The 21,582-nt window shown below is 39.6% G+C and overlaps 1 long non-coding RNA gene across 1 annotated transcript; it reads left to right on the top strand.

Annotated features, from left to right (window-relative positions):
• The first annotated feature begins 550 nt into the window (after positions 1-550).
• Positions 551-20,618, top strand: LOC119723385. The gene is made up of 4 exons (XR_005270543.1): positions 551-627; positions 5,191-5,335; positions 5,500-5,610; positions 20,587-20,618. It is a non-coding gene; the product is annotated as an uncharacterized LOC119723385 (long non-coding RNA).
• Positions 20,619-21,582: the final 964 nt, after the last annotated feature.

The following is a 21,582-nucleotide window of genomic DNA, read 5'->3' on the forward strand; positions in this document are numbered from 1 at the left end:
CGCCGAGAATCAATTCATCTATGGTATGTTCCTTTTGCGATCTAGGGATCTGTTCCATTTATGATCAATCGCAAAAATACTAACTTTATTTCTTTTGCATTCTAATGATTTCTCTCGTTGATTAAGTTCACGATGTTGAGCATTTGAACATTCGTATTTACCCTAACTTCTACATCTCTCCAAATTCTTTTAATTTGCCCGATTGATTTGCCACATGGTAGCAGCAGGATTCGTTTGATTGTACATCGGTCGCTACAGCTCATAAATATATTGATAGTGTTGACAAATTTTCTTTTTAATAGTCCAAAGCAATTCCTCAATTTCCCCAAAGTGATAACTTTTCCACCTCTACACTGTTTGTTCAATGTTTGGGTTGAAGCCATCCCTTTTCAATTTCACTGCTAAAACATCCCAATGGCAATCTTCAGGCGGTGGCAAATACACACCAATGACTCTGGGCGGGGTGTATACCTATGTTCCCAAGTACCGATGTTCCCCAACCCAAACCCTAACCTTTGTTTGTTATCGTTCCGTACAGATAAAATAAAGGCTATCGGTGGTTGGTTCTGGCTCGGATTCGAGGACCACAATGGCGATAAGGTCCTGCAGTGGACGGATCGATCGCCGGTAAGCAGTGATCGGCCTACTCTGGAGGCCCGTAAATTAACATCATGGCAATCTCAACAATACGTTTCCGGCAGAATCCTACTCGAATAGATAATGTTAACGTTTGCGGTTAACTCAACACAATACAACACATCATGTACATTAAATGGAATGACAATATAATGTCGTTCCCCCAAAATGGTTGGGCTCCCCTGTTGACTCACTTTCAAGTGGGTACAAACAGATTTTATTTCGATTGCAGTGTAACTCAGGGAATGTAGCATTCAAATTTCACCAAGTTTCGGGAAATTATCTCATGTTGGGATTGGCGTTGAATTGAAAAACCACATTGTTTTTTTAAAACTCATTCTCGCGCTTTGGTCATTCATATTGAGTTCTTGCGAGACTGTATACTGTAACGGACACTTTGTATATCACTTGTTGTTGCTTTGTCCAATAGCCGCCGTCGGAGGGCTTCGGCAGCACATTGCTGGCGCGCGGCGTTAGGTCACAGGTGCGCTGACCTGGGCCCGGCGTTGGGTCACAGGTGCGCTGACCTGGGCCCAATTGGACGGTGCTGCTAAGCACATGATTTTCTGCTAACAGAGCCTCCGTCTATTTCATGGAGACCGTAAGCATAAGCACAGCAAAAGGCACGCTTAGGCCAAAAATAAAGTCTCCCGTTTCTGGTATAAAAAAGTGCCCAAAAAAGTGGTGCGCCGACGCGGCTTTTTTTTTTTTTACCTGACTTTTTTGCTTCAAATGTCGGCTGATGACTGCAAATGGTGCCCGACTAAGCTTAGTGCAAATATATGGGAGTCCAGAGAGGCCACATAAAGCTTATTCTCGATCATAACCTCATTTTAAAACACGTTAAAACTGTGCAGTAGCAGGATTCCAGTCAAACCAGTGAGTTTGGCGGTTTTGAGACATCATCTTTCATTGAAAAACTTTTTCATTTTGTCGACGCAAATGTCTACGGCGACGCGCGCGCATACCAGAAACCGGAGACTTTTTTTGGGGGGCCTTACCTCAGAGGAAAAATTTGCTTAACTTAGTGACGTAACAATAGAAATCTCCATGCACGCGCGACCGTTAACACACACGCCGTGAAATAGTGCTTAAGGTTAGCAAATTTTTCTGCTATGCTAAACACAACTTTTCTGCTAACTGTTAAGCAGCGCCTTGAAATTGGGCCCTGGTTCGTTTGTCTGGCTACTAGCGCGCTCTCCGGAAACTGCCTATAAGTAGGTTTCTTTCGTATGCGTGTGTCCCCCTTTCTAGCGTTTTGCTTGACTCGGAGGACAAGAGCCCAAATAGGTTCCCGCTACAATACGTTAAAGCGGAGTAACAGGGCAATGGCTTTGTATCGCTTGGAAAGGCATGAGTAAACTTGTGCATTCGTTGATACTGAAACAACAAAAGCACACCCTCTAAAATACCTGCAACTCATCAGGTCTTTTCATGCCTTTAAAACACAATAATGGAACTTTACAGGTGTTAACGTTCATGCGTGATTTCGATGTTCCTAAAAATAAAATGAAGCCACGAACCAAGACCACGCTCTTTATCCAAGCAAATGAGTCGCACATTCAGCCTGATTCCATGGCCATCTGCACATTGAGAGGTGCAACAAATTAAGAGTCATAACAATAGATTACATTTTTTTTATTCAATAAAAAACCGTAAATTATTTCAAAAACTGTACTTACACTCGAAGAAAAAAATAGGCAATATTGGGTAAAATCGTACTCCTTATGACAGTAAGAAGGGAACATGGTCGTTGTGAGGGTAATCTTGACAGAGCTGCTGTTGCGTCAAATTTTAATCCCACACTGTTTACCCATTTTACGCAGAAAAGACGTGAACTTTTACTAAAAAAAAGTGTTTAAAATTTCAGTATACATTCCTAAGTGCACATACAAGTCATTTCTGGCTTGATAACGTCATTAGTCAAAAACGGGAATCGAATACTGATTTAGTTCTGAGTGGATGTTCATTGTAAAGTTAAATAACGTATGAACATTTGGAAAATATAAGTGTATATATTCATAACACCGAACTTCCCGTTTGCTGACGTCACAGTATTTGGAAGCAAAATGTGAACATTGTAATGGTATCGTTATTTGGGCTAAGAAAATTATACGACATGGATCAAATGATAGAATTGAATTTAAAATATGATCGTTGGCAAATTCTCATAGAATTAACTTCCTGTCTGATGACGTCATGAATTTGAAACCGTCCCAAGTTATCTGTGGTTAATCAAAGAATATCAAGGGGCGATTTGGCAAAATTTGAACCTAAGGTTTTAAAATTAAAGAAAGCAAACACTATTTTATGTGCCATGGGGGCGCCCTTTTGGATGATGACGTCATCACACTGTTTTTTGTGTCTAGCATTCGTCACAAAACACTTTCATAATATATATGTCTGTAGTAAAATGCTTCCGCTTTTGAGTTATGTTCGGTTTCTATTGCACTTTCGGTATGATCAAGCGGTTTTGTGTCCGGCTACACGAAATGTTTCTCACGGCATAGTCTACAACCTCACGAAAAGAACGAAAATAAAATTCTATTTAGTTCAAAAGATATAACGCAAACTATTTTGTCAAAATTTGCCCTTAAATCGCTTGTTATTCGATATCTGATGACGTCGTGATGACGTAACAAAATTTACAACATCTTCGAAACATGGTACAAGTTCACACAAGGTTTTGTGATCATACCGTTAACCGCTCAGAAGAAATTGTGCTTTGTTTTGACTTCAGGCGAACGTCTTCATTTTGAATTCACCTAACTTTGACCTTCTGGTAGACCCGGAAGTAAAGGTCAAGCGAGTTTACGTACACGACAAAAAATGTTAAGCAGTTAAATGGTCTGATTACAGAATACCACCATCATTGATTATTGAGTTCAAGATTTATAAGTGAAAGTAATTGGTCACTTTTCCAGCTAAAATCACTTGTAACTTGACACCCGATGACGCCATTATAACCACTTAGGTTGATGGTCGATATATATTTCAAGTTACAAATCCATACTATAAACCGTTTAGGAGAAACCCGCGTAAACGTGCAGTAGGGAAAAAAGAAAAAAAAATATCGTTACAACTCCAAAGAGTGGTCGGGTTGTGCCCGACCACTCAAATATATCCTTCCATTTACAAAGACTAGCCAGTTTATTGCCCTTTAGATCTTTCTTGCACACGAAAATGTGATTGATAAATGGTTACGCACATTATTACAGTGCGACTCACCAACACACCGGTTTCGCTGTACGTGTTGGATGCCTTCGGTACCTGTGTTGCATTATACACAGCACCGACAGACTGACTCTATTTATATGAGAGTATGGAGTTTTAAGTCATTGCTCTTCAAAGAGCAATGAAAATGAAAACATGGGTAATTAGCATGAAGAATACATGATGATCGCACGTTCACCACGCCAAAATAGTCTACGATGGGTAGAAGGTTACATGTCGTGAGCTAAAACTCTTGTAGTTCAAACTTTCCTTTAAACATGGGGACCAGTTCTGCCAATCTCCACGACGTCAAAGTCTCTCGTTCGTCCTCCATCTTGAACAATCCGCATGCCCCTACAATGCGATGCATACATGACACCGCGAAGTAACACTCCACGTATTTTTTCGATATTAAGTTGTTTGCATTTTTAAGCATTATTCATCAAGGTGTACCATTGCACGAAGTTTCAAAGCTTCAAGAGCTTTACTTTCATAATTAAGCTAATTATCCATAACAACTTTTGCTTAAAAGTGACAATTTTTGTTTTCACGAAGTAAACACTCAAGTTCATTTACCAATGCAATGCATGGCGCGAACTCTCCTCAGATGTGAGCAAAAATGTTTTCACGAAGTAATACTCTCTTTGTATTTGTTTGAAACACAAACGGGTGAAAAACAGCAGATTTTATAAATTCAACTCATCAAGTGTCCACAACGAGAAAATCAACTGAAAATACTTTGCCGTTTTGACGCAGTGTTGTTTTAGAAAGCGTTCAACTTTAGATGCCGTTTTCTCCGACTGGTAGTTTTACTGGTATGTGGGAGAGTGTTACTTCGTGGTGTTGGTGACGACATGCAGCGTAAACTTCTGCCCAACTCGGATTAGGCCTAAACAACAACGCGTTTATCAACAGGCTACGCATTATTAAGTAAAATTTACCTTGTGGAGGGGTAATACACTTGTTTTGTTATTACACAAGCGATGCGTAATAATGTTTTGGGGTTTAAAAATGTACTCAATTTTTAAAAGAAAGTCGAAGAATTTCAAAACTTATCTGACCACATCAAATGACTGATAAAAACAAACAAATTTGCTTTCTGAATTCAACACCAATCTCCGCTTTATAACGAATTCCTCGAAACTTGGACGAAACAAATTGCTATATTGCGAATGACACTGGACTAAATTAGAATGGAACCCAAATGCGTTCTTGAATGAATTTAAAGTATCTTCCCATGTAATTTGAATGATACAGGTCGTCAGGTTAACATCGAAAGACCAATTGAAGGACCTATTTTATTGAAATCTCAAAGACGGGACTGTCTCTTTGTGTTTGTAGGCAGATTACTTGAATTTCGGGAGTTCCAACTTGCCCTCTGGTCGCAGGCTGTGCTCGAACATGCAGTCAAACTCTGACAAATGGAGTGTTTCTCAGCATTGTACGAGCAACGCACAAAGCAGCGTATGCAAGAAACCAGCAAACCGTAAGTTTTATCGTAACTTCTTTCTCAAATCACATAACGTTGACATTACGCATTCATCACTTTTCCACACGTCAGTTTAGTTGTGCTTACGTGTTTGATTTTGATTAACGTGGAAATAATAACTCAATGCTGAGCATAAAATAATGATTTGGATTAAACTGCAGAACTGCCTTGTGAAGCCGCCATTTGCCTGAATGGAGGAATCTGCGTGCCAAGTGGTTCAAGCTACACTTGCAAATGCGAGAAAGGCTACACTGGCAAGTACTGTCAGAAAGGTAATGATAACTAGAGCTAGTCGGTTTGAAAACAGAACACAGGGCTTTTTCGCATTTTACTAATGTTTATGTGTTGTTGGTCCTTTTGCAGTCACTTTGTAGAGTGCTTCATGCAGTTAAAGGTTGTTCAAAATGCTTAGAATAATGTCTAGAATAAAATTTTATTACATGACGCCACATGCCCTGCAATGACGTCATCTTTACAACACTTGTCAATGCACATTTTGTCATTGTGGTCCTGGTTTGTATTAAGTTTGAAGTCAATCCGATGAAAGGAAGTGTTTAATTTGAAAAGCGGAATGTAATTGTAAATATTAAAAATAATCGTAAAATAATCAACTGATGACGTCATGATGGCGTCATTTCAGATTTTGCATACTAGTACCATTATCTAGCTATCTACCAAGTTTCATGACGATCGGACTTTCTCTTATATGTGTTTTCGGAAATCGCATTTTTGATGACGTCACGATGACGTCACACATTTTTCAAAATGTTGTGCATAAACTTATTACATAACAAACCAAATACAAAAAGAGTTTTGAATTTTGCAAGTTGCGTTCGTGAGATATGGCTTCAAGGTCCAACAAATCAAATATTCATATAAAATCACATGATCTTGTCATCATGACGTCACCTTATTTTTCACCTATTACACATCCCGGTCTACCCACATACCAAGTTTCAACCCAATCAGACTAACAGTTCTGTAGATATAGGACTTCAAAATATGCACGTTCATGATGACGTCACGTGTCCCATGATGACGTAATCATGACGTCACTCTTCGGGACATCCACCCATCCACCAAGTTTTATGACGACTGGGCATTACCTTATATGTGTTTTAAAAATTCGCATTTTTGATGACGTCATCATGACGTCACACATTTTGCAAAAATGTGTGCATTATACATTTTCCTAAAATTAAAATGCAAAAAGAATTTTGATTTTAGCATATTGCGTTCGAAGGATGTGGGCAAAGACATCAACATGTTAAAAATATATATAAAATAACATGTTGACGTCATGATGACGTCACTTCAATTTTTATGTAACACATTCCGGCCTACCCCATTCCATGTTTCAACCCAATCAGACTTATCGTTCATGAGATATAGGGGCTTAAAGTATGCACGTTTACGATGACGTCACTTGTGCCATGATGGCGTCATTGTAAAAATACTTGGCAGTCATTAAAGTTTGCACATTTAAGATGACGTCACGTGACCCACGATGACGTGATCATGACGTCAACTCAGTTTTCATCTATAACACATCCCGGTCTACCTACATACCAAGTTTCAACCAAATCAGACTTACAGTTCTGTAGATATAGGACTTTACAATATGCACTTTTTAAATGACGTCACGTGACCCATGATGTTGTCATGATGACGTCTCTCTTTGGGACACAACTTTGCTATGATCTCCGTGCGCTACCAAAAGAGGGCGCCCTTTCACCTAGCAACGACGTCCCAAGGGCGGAACTTTTCGCTGGTTGACGCGCACCGTTCCTGGTGTGTGACGCACGTACACCAAGGGATTTGTTCTATGTACACGCAGTGGCCGCGCACCCCCAACTGTACTTCCTTTGCCGGTGAGGGGGTACGGATAGGGACTATGGCTGTGGTAACGTTCAATGATGTATGACAAAGATTAATGCCAACAGTGGCACTGAGAAAAAACGTGTACAAAGTGTATGGGATGTAGGCGTCAAAAAGAAATATAAACTAGAACTGTATGTCTGTCGAAACAGAACACAGGGCTTTTTCGCTCTGGAACCATGTGAGTGTAGCGAGCATAAGGCCGGTGTGGACGGTAATTCTGTCCCCCGGTAAAAGTGTCCGGGGGACACAATTACCTAGGTAAAAGTGTCTCCCCTGTCCCGTTAATTCTGTCCCCCTCCAGGTAATTCTGTCCCCTCCAGGTAATTCTGTCCCCCCTGGTTTTGCACGCATAAGTTGTTATATTGATGTTATTATAATAAATTCAGCGCACAGGGTATACATTTTTAGATTTTTCCACCCTTCCTCAATGATTATCAAAATGAAATTAACGTTTAGATGTTAATCAACCGATCTATGTTTCTGCAAGAAAGCAGAAAAGGCACGCGTAGTAATACTCAAGCTTTCGCTAGCGCGCACGCCCTCCGTAGGTGCGGTACACTCGCGCGCACGCCCACCATGCAAATCGCTCGCTCCCGAAGTCGTCATCAAAACGGGAGTTTTTTGCCGCGCAAAAACAGTTAATAACTTTACTAATAAACAGTCTGGGTGCTAGACTTGTGACGTTGCACGGGGACACATTTACCAGGGGGACACATTTAACGTCGTGCAAGGGGACAAATTTACCTAGAGGAGGGCAGGTTTACCTAGGTAAAAGTGTCCCCCCGGACAGATTTAACGGGTCACGACCCGGTAAATCTGTCCGGGGGACACATTTACCAGGGGGGACAGAATTACCTGCCACACCGGCCCTATGAAGAACGCGAAGTGCTTGTTTTTGTATGAACATATACGTACTGCCACTAGAATGAAAACGTCTTGCAGCACTTCTATTTTATCGTACTGCCACTATTTTACTAAAACCTACCAATGAAAGAATGAAAACGTCTTGGAGCACCTCTATCTTATTGGTGAGTTGTTCAACAAGGGAAATTAATATTCATGAGTTGACAATGTGGCGCTTGGTCCGTCCGCGCCCTCACGACCACGTGCATGTGTGGTGTATGGGAAGCAGGCGATGCCGAATCTGGTCAATGTATACCCACTTGCGGTTTATGCTTGCTTTGGATGAGTCGGCATTTTTTACTCTCTCTGCCGCAACTCGCGCAAGGCTATTTTTTTTGCCGACGCCGTGTCAACTGTGTGAACAATTTGACAAGCTGGGAACTTGGCACTGTTGAGGCAAATGTTTACGCTATCATTTAATGGGCAATTCAAGATTATATCTGTACGGATTGATTTGTTAGCAATTTTTGAAAAAGAAAAGGTCTTTTCAACGGAACTTCCGATCTAATGACGTCACATGCCTAAAACTTCGCACACGTCTTAAGTGGGTCTAGGTCATCATATACACCAATATTTAGGCGATTTCGACAAACTTCGCCACAGACATCTATTCAAAAAACATTTTTGAAAAGTTTCCACCTTTCGCCAGAGGGCGCTCGAAGATTGCATGACCTCATCGGTAAATGATTTGAAAAATACTATCAGCAAAGAGACTAACACCCTTAAAAGCAAGTTCATATCTAGTACCACTTTTAAATAATAAGCCAGTTCCGGTTTTGGTCTTTTTCGACCGGAAGCAAGGGTCACGTGATTTCACGCACACTAAATGAAATACAGTCCTCAACCTACTCTACCACTTGCCGGCAACAGAATGCTGCGGACGCGTACGGTGGATTTCTTATGCATTTTCAAATATTAAAAGTGTCACAATTTAATTGCCTATAAATAAACACCGGATGACGTCATCGTGACGTCATCATTACTCAATATTGTTTGAATTAGGGTCTTTGCTTGGACAAAGAGTGGTGTAAATGAATTACTGGCAAAGAGACGAAAATGCCCATTGAAAATCGACAATTTTTTTTAAATTTCTGTGTACAAAGTCTATGGGAAAAATTAATATTTGAAATTCTATAATAAATCGCGTGATGACGTCAGCATGACGTAGTGATTCGGCATACATCTGCAGGTGATGTTCTAAGTGTGTGCCTTATGTGCCAGGCTAAGTATGTGCCACGTGTACAAAGTCTATGAGATTTTGTGCAAAAAAGATGTGGAAGAAGAAGAGGAAGAAAGAAAACTAGAAATGTGTTTGTGTACAAACACAAGCTGTTTCGGATATTTGAAATACTCTGTGCACGTGACGAACAATCAGTGACGTCACTATAAATGTCATCTATAACAGCACATTATAATACGTACATGTCTAGTTAAACCAAATCCAACATTATAGTTCTGTAGATATAGGCCTATAAAAGAATAAAATGCCTCTTTAAGCGACGTCATTTGACATTTGATGATGACGTCACTTCAATTTTCATCTATAAACCATCCCTGTGAATGTGCATACCAAGATTTAATCAAATCGGACTTGTACTTTCGAAGTTAAAGCGATTCGAAGAAATGCTAATTTAATGTCACGGCACGTGACACATGATGACGTCATCGTTATGAACTCACTGGGGACCACCTCAGGCTGCTCTTCTTACTAGTGTCTGACAAGTGTAAAGTCAATCAGACAAACATGTATAGAAGTAAAAAAGTGTATCAGTTTGAAGAAAAATGTATACAAAACCAATAGGGAAACAATACATCTTTAATATGATGTAACCTGACACCTCATGATGCCACGATGACGACTTTCTTCTAAGACCATCTGTGGGTGGTAGTCTAAGTGGGTTCCAAGTCTAACATGGATTGTATTTACGAAAGGGCCAAAGTATAGTGTTTTAAAACGTGTACAATTAACCCTATGGGGAAAATGCATCTTTAATGTGACGTAACCTGAAACTCACGATGACGACTTTCTTCTATGACCATCTATGGGTAGTGGTCTAAGTGTGTACCAAGTATAAAGTCGATCAAATTTACGAAAGTGCCAAAGTGGAGCGTTTTAAAACATGTACTAAACCAGAGGGGAAAATGTGCATCTTTAATGTGAAGTAACGTGACACCTGATGACGTCACGATCACAAATTTCTTCTAGGACCCTCTGTGGGTGATGGTCTAAGTGTGTATTAAGTGTAACGTCGATTGGATGTACGAAAGTGCCGAAATGGAGCGTTTTAAAATGTGTACAAACCCTATGGGCAAAAATGTATCTTTAATGTGATGTAATCTAACATCTGATGACGTCACGGTCACGAATTTCGTCTAGGACCATCTCTGGGTGGTGGTCAAAGTATGAATTAAGTCTAAAGTCGATCGTATTTAGGAAGATGCCAAACTGGAGTGTTTTAAAACGTGTACAAAACATATGGGGAAAAATGCATCTTTAATGTGACGTAACCCGACACCTGATGACGTAACGATCACGAATTTTTTCTAGGACCATCTGTGGGTGGTGGTCTAAGTGTATGCCAAGTCTGAAGTCGATGGCATTTACGAAAATGCCAAAGTGTATGGGTAGAAGAAAAACATGTACAAAACATATGACAAAAAGTGGACAAATAAGAAACTAGAAATGTGTTTGTGGACAAACACAAGCTGTTTCGGATATTTGAAATACTCTGTGCACGTGACGAACAACAAGTAACGTCACTGTAAATGTCATCTATAACAGCACATTATAATACGTACATGTCAAGTTACAACCAAATCGAACATTATAGTTCTGTAGATATAGGCCTATAAAAGAATAGCAATTCAAAGAAATGCTCATTTAATTGTCATGTCACATGACACATGATGACGTCATCATTATGAACTCACTGGGGACCATCTTTGGCTGCGGTCTTACTAGTGTCTGACAAGTGTAAAGTCAATCAGACATATAGAAGTGGAAAAGTGTTTGGTTTGAAGAAAAATGTGTACAAAACCAATAGGGAAACAATGCATCTTTAATGTGACGTAACCTGACACATCATGACGCCATGATGACGACTTTCTTTTAGGACCATCTGTGGGTGGTAGTCTAATTATGTTCCAAGTGTAATATCGATCGGATTTACAAACGTGCCAAAGTAGAGTGTATTAATAAAACGTGTACAATCCCTATGGGGAAAATGCACTTTTAATGTGACGTAACCTGACACCTGATGACGTCACGATGACGACTTTCTTCTAGGACCATCTATGGGTAGTGGTCTAAGTGTGAACCAACTATAAAGTCGATCGAATTTACGAAAGTGCCAAAGTGGAGTGTTTTAAAACGTGTACAAAACCTATGGGGAAAATGTGCATCTTTAATGTGAAGTAACGTGACGGCTGATGACGTCATGATCACAACTTTCTTCAAGGACCATCTGTGGGTGATGGTTAAGGTGTGAACCAAGTGTAACATCGATCGGATTTACGAAAGTGCCGAAAATGGAGTGTTTTAAAACATGTACAAACTCTATGGGGAAAAATGCATCTTTAATGAGACGTAACCTGACACTTGATGACGTCACGATCACGAATTTCTTCAAGGACCATCTGTGGGTGGCGGTCTAAGTATGAATTAAGTTTAAAGTTGATCGGATTTACGAAGATGCCGAACTGGAGTGTTTTAAAATGTGTACAAAACATATGGGGAAAAATGCATCTTTAATGTGACGTAACCTGACACCTGATGACGTCACGATCACAAATTTCTTCTAGGACCATCTGTGGGTGGTGGCCTAAGTATGTACCAAGCCTGAAATCAATCGGATTTATAAAAGTGGCAAAGTGGACTGCCAGAAGAATCGTGTGTTAAACCTATGGAGAAAAAGTCTGAAAAAGGAGAAAAAAAAGAAGAACTAGAAATGTGTTTGTGGACAAACACAAGCTGTTTCGGATATTTGAAATACTCTGTGCACGTGACGAACAATCAGTGACGTCACTGTACATGTCATCTGTAACAGCACATTACAAAATGTATAATACGTACATGTCAAGTTACAACCAAATCAAACATAATAGTTCGGTAGATATAGGCCTATAAAAGAATAAAATGCTCTTTTAAGGGACGTCAAATGACATTTGATGATGACGTCACTTCAATTTTCATTTATAAACCATCCCTGTGAATGTGCATACCAAGTTTTAATCCAATTGCACTTGTACTTTCGAAGTTATAGCGATTCGAAGAAATGCTCATTTAATGTCACGTCACGTGACACATGATGACGTAATCGTTACGAACTCACTGGAGACCATCTTAGGCGGCTGATCTTACTAGTGTCTGACAAGTGTAAAGTCATTCAGACTTACATGTATAGAAGTGGAAAAGTGTATCAGTTTGAAGAAAAACGTGTACAAAATCAATAGGGAAACAATGCATCTTTAATGTGATGTAACCTGACACCTCATGACGCCAAAATGACAGCTTTCTTCTAGGACCATCTGTGGGTGGTAGTCTAAGTGTGTTCCAAGTCTAACGTGGATCGCATTTACGAAAGTGCCAAAGTAGAGTGTTTTAAACGTGAACAAACCCTATGGGGAAAATGCATCTTCAATGTGACGTAACCTGAAACCTGATGACGTCACGATGACGACTTTCTTCTAGGACTATCTATGAGTAGTGGTCTAAGAGTGTACCAAGTATAAAGTTGATCGAATTTACGAAAGTGCCAAAGTGGAGCGTTTTAAAACGTGTACAAAACCTATGGGGAAAATGTGCATCTTTAATGTGAAGTAACGCGACACCTGATGACGTCACGATCACGAATTTCTTCAACGACCATCTGTGGGTGATGGTATAGATGTGTACCAAGTATAACGATGATCGGATTTACGAAAGTGCCGAAATGGAGCGTTTTAACACGTGTACAAACCCTATGGGGAAAAATACATCTTTAATGTGACGTAACCTGACACTTGATGACGTCACGATCACGAATTTCGTCTGGGACCATCTGTAGGTGGTGGTCTAAGTATGAATTAAGTTTAAAGTCGATCGGATTTACGAAGATGCCAAACTGGAGTGTTTTAAAACTGTGTACAAAACATATGGGGAAAAATGCATCTTTAATGTGACGTAACCTGACACCTGATGACGTCACGATCACGAATTTCTTCTAGGACCATCTGTGGGTGGTGGTCTAAGTATGTACCAAGTCTGAAATCAATCGGATTTTAAAAAGTGGCAAAGTGGATTGGTAGAAGAAACGTGTGTTAAACCTATGGAGAAAAAGTCTGAAAAAGAGGAAGAAAAAAAAACTAGAAATGTGTTTGTGGACAAACACAAGCTGTTTCGGGTATTTGAAATACTCTGTGCACGTGGTGAACACTTGATGAAGTCACTTCGAATGTCATCTGCCAAGAGAAAAGTCAATCAGACATATAGTGCCAAAGTAGGAATTGAAGAAAAACGTGTACAAAACCTATGAGGAAAAATGCATCTTTAATGTAAAGTAACCTTAAACCAGATGATGTCACGATCACGAATTTCTTCTAGGACCATCTGTGGGTGATGGTCTAAGTGTGTACAAAGGCTAACGTTGATCGGATTTACGAAAGTGCCAAAGTAGAATGTTTTAAAACATGTACAAACCCTATGGGGAAAAATGCATCTTTAATGTGACGTAACCCAACACCTGATGACGTCTTGATCACAAATTTATTCTAGGACCATCTGTGGGTGATGGTCTAAGTGTGTGCCAAGTCTAAACTACATCAAATTTACGAAGGTGCCAAAGTGGAGTGTTTTAAAACGTGTACAAACCCTATGGGGAAAATACATCTTTAATGTGACGTAACCTGACACCTAATGACGTCACGGTCACGAATTTCTTCTAGGACCATCTGTGGGTGGTGGTCTAAGTATGTATCAAGTTGGAGGTCGATCGGATTTATGAAGAGGCCAAAGTGGAGTGTTTTAAAACGTGTACAAAACATTTGGGGAAAATGTGCATCTTTAATGTGAAGTAACGCGACACCTGATGACGTCACGATCACAAATATCTTCAAGGACCATTTGTGGGTGATGGTCTAAGTGTGTACCAAGTATAAAGTCGATCACATTTACGAAAGTGCCGAAATGGAGCGTTTTAAAACATGTACAAACCCTATGGGGAAAAATGCATCTTTAATGTGACGTAACCTGACTCTTGATGACGTCACGATCACGAATTTCATCTAGGACCATCTGTGGGTGGTGGTCTAAGTATGAATTCAGTTTAAAGTTGATCGGATTTACGAAGATGCCAAACTGGAGTGTTTTAAAACGTGTACAAAACATATGGGCAAAAATGCATCTTTAATGTGACGTAACCTGACACCTAATGACGTCACAATCACAAATTTCTTCTAGGACCATCTGTGGGTGGTGGTCTAAGTATGTACCAAGTCTGAAATCAATCGGATTTTAAAAAGTGGCAAAGTGGATTGGTAGAAGAAACGTGTGTTAAACCTATGGAGAAAAAGTCTGAAAAAGGAGAAGAAAAAAAACTAGAGATCTATGTCTGTTTGCAACAGAACATAGGGCTTTTCCGCATTATGATTTTTTTTTAATCGATAATACGTCTCTGACTATGCATGAACATAAAGTCTGTCAAAGTTAGCCGAAAATCGGCTAAAACAGTCACTGTGGTCAGGATTTGAACTAAGTAACACGTGCCCTGCGGGCTTACTGACATACGATGTATGTGCGTATGTATGGTGGCCCTGAAGGGACATCGCATATCGCAAACGTGTGCGCATACGTATGCGATGTCGGGAAATTTATCGCAAATGTGTGCGCACACGTATGCAATGTCGTGAAACAATTCGCGAATATATGCGCACACGTATGCGTTGTTGAGAAATTTATCGCGAATATGTGCTCACACGTATGCGATGTCGCAAAATTTATCGCGAATATGTGCGCACACGTATGCGATGTCGTGAAACAATTCACGAATATGTGCGCACACGTATGCGAATTTGTTTGCAATGTCGTGAATTTTGTTGCATACCTTGTCGCATACCTTTCAGTAAAAATCCTAATGAACTGGGGAGTTGTAGCAGCTAGTCTGGAATCTAGACGTACTGTTAGATATAAATAGGGTCTGACTAATAAACCTTCGCGCGCACGCTGTTCCTCGTGCAATCGTTACTACAAGTACTGTCGAGCACAAACTTGCTACTTGCGCAAGTTTGAAACTTGCGCGCTCAAATTTCAAAGTTGCGCAAGTAGCAAGTTTGCACCTCCTCAATTTTGTTTACCAAAGAGCACCAAGGAATGGGAAATTGTACCAAGGCAAATGATCGAAAACACCAAGGCAAATAATGGAGGACACCAATGTACATGAGGACACCAAAAAAGCATAATAGTTCCCCACCTTGTCTGTACAATCCAAGCTTGAAGAAAAAAAAAAAAAAAAAAAAAAAAAGGCCGCGTGGCCGCGTCAATTCCGGAACTTTGGTCTGACCAGAGACCGAATATTTTTTTTTTTTGGCCTAAGATATATCAGTTTTGTATAGGGAAAGACTTGTGGAGAAAGCTGTGTACAAAGTCTATGAGAAAAATTAATAATTCATAAATCCATAATAAATCACTTGATGACGTCACCATGACCTCACTCTTCGGGACACATCTTGGCTATAGGGACTATGCTTATGCCAACTTTCAATGATATCTGACAAAGATTAATGCCAAAAGTGCTTTAATACGTCACTGTCTATGCGCATGCATGAACATAAAATCTGACAAAGTTAGCCGAAAATCGGCTAAAACGGTCACTGTGGACAGGATTTGACCTCAGCAACACGTGCGCTGCAGGCTGACTGACATACGATGTATGTGCCTATGTACATGTACAACGTACGTGCATGTACATGTACATGTACATTGTGGACGTCCTGTCCTGTGCATGTTTTGAAGCAGAGGTATTGTCAACGTGAAGTTTTAAGCGTGTGCAGGGTATGTTCGAGTTCGCTTATCGCCTCGAAACTTTAAAATGTTTTAGACCTACCCTTAAATCTACAATTAAAGTAAAAACTAATATAAAAACTAACATGGTTGATTTTTCAGGAATTTTCTAAGGAAAAAGGGTCTTTTCATTATAACTTCCGGTCTGATGACGTCATTCGCCTAAAACTTCGCACACGTCTTAAGGTGGTCAAAGTCATTATATACACCAATATTTAGGCGATTCTGACAAACTTCGCCACAGACATCTATTCAAAATACATTTTTGCTAATTTTCAACCTGTCGCTAGAGGGCGCTCGAAGATTGCATGACGTCATCGGTAGATGATTTGAAGAATACTATCAGCCAAGAGACTAACACCGTTAAAAGCAAGTTCATATCTATTACCACTTTTAAATAATAAGCCACTTCCGGTTTGGGCCTTTTTCGACCGGAAGCAAGGGTCACGTGATTGCACGCACACTAAATGAAATGAAGACCTCAACCTACTCTACCACTTGCCGGCAACAGAATGCTGCGGACGCGTACGGTTGATTTCTTATGCATTTTTAAATATTAAAAGTGTCACAATTTAATTGCCTATAAATAAACACAGGATGACGTCATCATGACGTCATCATTCCACAATGTTGTTTGAATTAGGGTCTTTGCTTGGACAAAGAGTGGTGTAAATGAATAACTGGCAAAGAGTCGAAAATGCCCTTTGAAAAGCGACAATTTTTTTTAAATTTCTGTGTACAAAGTCTATGGGAAAAATTAATTATTCAAAAATCCATAATAAATCACTTGATGACGTCACAATGACGTCACTCCTCGGGGCACATCTATGCTATAAGGACTAAGCCTATGCTGACTTTGAACGATGTATGACAAAGATGAATGGCAAAAGTGAGGGGCAGAAGAAACGTGTACAATGTCTATGGGATTTGCCGGGGAATAAAAAGAAGAAGAAGCAAGAAAAAAAATGAGAACAAAAAGAAAGGCTTTTCCGCAACTATGCGGAAAAGCCAAAAAAAAGAAGAAAAAAGAAAAAAAAAATCTTAACGAAAACAAGAGCTGTTTCGGTGTGTCACCGAAACAGCTAAAAAGAAAAAAAAAAATCTTAACGAAAACAAGAGCTGTTTCGGTGTGTACACCGAAACAGCTAAAAAGAAAAAAAAAATCTTAACGAAAACAAGAGCTGTTTCGGTGTGTACACCGAAACAGCTAAAAAATAGAACTGTATGTCTGTTGAAACAGAACATAGGGCTTTTCTGCATTTATGTTAATTATCAATTTCAAGGCTTCTAATGCAAAAAGAATTTTGAACTTTGCATGTTTTGTCAGTGTGATATGGCAAAAAATATTCAAAAAATCAAAAATATACATAAATCGTAAAAAATCATAACAAAAAAGGTTATGGCGTCATCATTATCTCATGTAATGATGACGTCATAACATTTATTTTTGCATCTGGGTCTAGCCACATACTAAGTTTCAGCCCAATCAGATTCGCCATTCATAAGATATAAAGGCTAACAGTTTGCCCCTTTAAGATGACATTACATGCTCTGTGATGATGTCATCGTAACAATGCTTGCCATTGCACGTTATTTTATTGTGCTCTTTGCTTGTATCAAGTTTAAAGCCAATCAGATGAATAGTAGTGTAAAATTTGATGAGCAGAATAAAAACTGTAATTTTCAAAAAAAAAAATTCAAATAATGACGTCATTGTGACGTCATTTCAGATTTTGTGTACTGGTGCTATTATCTACCTACCCACCAATTTTCATGACAATCAGATCTTCCCTTATTTGTGTTTTAAAATATCGCATTTTTGCTGACGTAATCATGATGTCATCCATTTTCCAAATTTTGTGCATATATCTGTTGTTGCCCAGCGAACCTAATACAAAAAATATTTTGAACTTATCATATTGCGTTAGTGAAATATGGCAAAAATCTTCGATGACATGATGATGTCATGATGACGTCATCTCAAATTTTATCTATAACACTTCCCGGTCTAACCACATGTTGAGTTTCAAACCAATCGGACATACCGTTCAGTAGATATAGGGCTTTGAAATATGCAACTTTGCGATGACGTCACATGACCCATGATGACGTCATTATGACGTCGCTCGTCCGCATACATCTATGCTGTATGGACTATGCCTATGCAAACTTTGAACGATATGCAACAAAGTTTAATGACAAAAGTGGCGTGTAAAATAAACGTGTACAAAGTCTATGGGGAAAAAAAGGGGAAGAAGAAGAAGAATCAGAAACAAAGTTTAATGACAAAAGTGGCGTGTAAAATAAACGTGTACAAAGTCTATGGGAAAAAAAGAAGAGGAAGAAGAAGAATCAAAAAAAGAAAGAAAGGCTTTTCCGCAACAATGTGGAATAGCCAAAAATCAGAACAAAAATAACGGCTTTTTCGCAAACTTGCGAAAAAGCCAATTATATATTCAGTTCATTTTTTTCCTTTCAGATTTTAGTAAAAATGTGAACACAAAGGTTTGGTAATACTATGTTTGTTAGGGGTGCATACATATGTTCCCCAATACCGATGTTCCCCAACCCTAACCCTTAACCTAACCCTTTATTCCTAACCCCAATCCTAAGGATTTTGGGGAACATCGGTATTGGGGAACATCGGTTAGACCCCGTTTGCTAGTATACAAGTAGCCTTTCGCCAAGGCCATCGTGGCTTAACTTGCATGTCGGCATAAGACAAAGCAGCGAAAGAGGGGAAGCGACTGGAGCGGGAGACCACACACGCGAGTGGCGAAGCCAGGAGGCTTTTCCAAACTTGTCAAGAATTTCTTGTGTGTTTCTTTATTATCTCGATAATTGCTACCCTAAAATTCCAACCAATCTTTAGCCTTTTAGGACACGCGTGCATGGCTACTACCTGGACGCGTCGACGCGCCCGGTTGCTTGCACAACATTTAAAAACAAAACATGCGAGTCTCGTTTTCCACGAGATCGTGACCGCGTAATTGTTCTTTCATAATCTTACTTTAATATTACTAATTAAAGTATTGCAAGAAATTATTAAATTTTGATTGTATAAACTATTTTTTTTCATCCGAACTTATTGTAAGTTGCTCTTACGCCTTCCTTACTAACCCTTCTTTCACAAATGGAAGCAACTATGCAAAATCCACGTTATGATTGGTTAACCTTTCAACACTCTACTTATTTGCATAAACAATAGGAATGATTCCACAAAATCAAGTTAGAAAAGGCCTCGTGGCTTCGCCACTCGTGCATGTTGACTTAATCTTTGCTCCAGTCGCTTCGTGATTTCGCAGCTCCGCCGATCTAAGCCATGGCCTCGGCGAAAGTCTAGTATACGAGTCTATTTTGCATGTCAGGGGGCGAACGCCCCGTGCAAAGCAGTGAGTATCCGCACCTTGCAGTCACACGCTGGCTTTCGCAATTATGAGTCTTTTCGTGAGAAACTTTCCTAAACTTGTCGATAAAACAACGTTTTCATGAAAATTGACACGTAAGTAAGTGGCATTGTGGTAGTGTGTCTTTATGTGCATAAGGTTGATTTCGAAAAAGCTCAGACGAGGTTATGCTGTAACCCCATGCAACTTGTAGCCCTGCAAATTGTCGGAACCCCATGCTAATTGTTGTTATCCAAGGCAACTTGTTGTTACCAATCGCAACTTGTTGTAACCCCAGGCAAATTGTTGTAATCCCACGCAAAGTCTTGTTACCTCTAGCAAATTGCTGTAACCCCAAATAAATTGTTGTATTAACCTCCCGCAAATTGTTATAACCCAGGGAAAATGGTTGTAACCCCAAGCAACTTCTTGTTATTCCAGGCAAACCTTTGTAACCCCCATTCTTATTGGTTTTGAAGATCCCTCCCTTCGCTTTCCCTCCGTTTATGAAGTTTCACCTACTTCTTGAACCACTGTCGGAATTGACAGGTGACAGGTCTTGCCCATAACAGTTTTAATGGTCTTCCTGTATGCTTAGAGAAGCAGCATTTTGTTTGATTCTGGGTGGACCGATGCCTTTGAAATCTGTTGTACTTTTGGTTTTGGCCTGGTTTTCCTTACTACTTTGCGGAATGAGATGAAGTCTTTTCAGTACCTTGATGATCATTTCAATAATTCACAAATACAGTACTTGCAATGGCAATTGTACAAGATTGAACTAAAACACAAGGAGTTTAAGATAATTTTTTTGGAACTTTGTTACATGGTGAGTAAATGATACCTTTAATAGTATTAGCATCCCATATGGTGGTTGGATCACTCGATAAGAAGCACTAGGTTTTATTCTCCTGCCACATGCAAGTTTTCTGCAGGCTTTCCAGTGTGTTCAAGTAACGCCTGATAAAACATACGAAAAACCTATCAGAAAACATAGAGCATAAAGTCCTCGTATTCAATGTTATCTTTTGATTTTTTTTCTTTAGATGTTGACGAGTGCAATACGGCCAACTGTAACTCATCTCATTGCATTGACGGCCTTGGCTCGGCCAAATGCCTGCCGCAGTAAATAAAACCAGACCGCCTTGATATTCAAAATGACGCATTAACATTATTAGGGTCTCGGTATTTGGTTTTTCGTATTTTATTTGTGGATAAGTCAGTGTCTCAACTTTAACTATTTATGTAAAAGGCAAAGTAAGGAAAATTATATATTGAGCTTGACAGTATATCACCCATTTACTAATTCAGAACATTTGCAGATACTCAAAAGAGCAACTGCCAAATTAGGACTTAACCGTCACTGTGAAAACACGTTTTTTTTCAAATGCTACGTCAGCAAGCGCAAGCCAATGACCTCAAGAGCATTGGGGTACGGTTTGCGATCACAGGATTTTAAGACAGACAGATTCAGCAGGCTTCATTTTGATTAAATTCAGTCCATGTAGGGCCTAAACATTAGTTTGTTTGTTTAACGGAAAAATAATAAACAAAACGCGGGTTTAGCATTGTGCATGATTCATTTCCTGAAAGCCCAAAGATTTACCCAGTGTAATTTCTTTTCTCAGTTCGGTTGAATCGGTTTTAGGGTTTATTTTCGATATAATCTTCTGTAATTGATTTTTCATTCAGATTTGTTTGCAGGTATGTTAACCAGTGATGTGGTGCCTTGATGCTGGGCCTTGGCCTTAAGGCTGCCTTAAGGCTGGATTTTAGGGCCTTGGCCTTGGCCTCGAGGCTTGAGGGCAAAAGCCTTGGCCTTGGCCTTGGCCTTGAGGGTTCAGGGCCTTGCAATTTTGAGTCAAGGCTCTTCAAGGCCCATAGATGCTTGCATTTTCCAGATAAATCTGTTCGAAATTTTGCTGTTACCATTTTAATCGTATTACCACGGAAGAGGGAAGCACCCTATAGATTTGTGTGTTGGGCACACTTCCACTTTTGTAGCATCACATTTTGTTACCATTGTAGTAGATTTGCTGCAA

This window comes from Patiria miniata, unplaced genomic scaffold (genome assembly GCF_015706575.1).
Source record: "Patiria miniata isolate m_02_andy unplaced genomic scaffold, ASM1570657v1 HiC_scaffold_1, whole genome shotgun sequence".
Lineage (NCBI taxonomy): Eukaryota > Metazoa > Echinodermata > Asteroidea > Valvatida > Asterinidae > Patiria > Patiria miniata.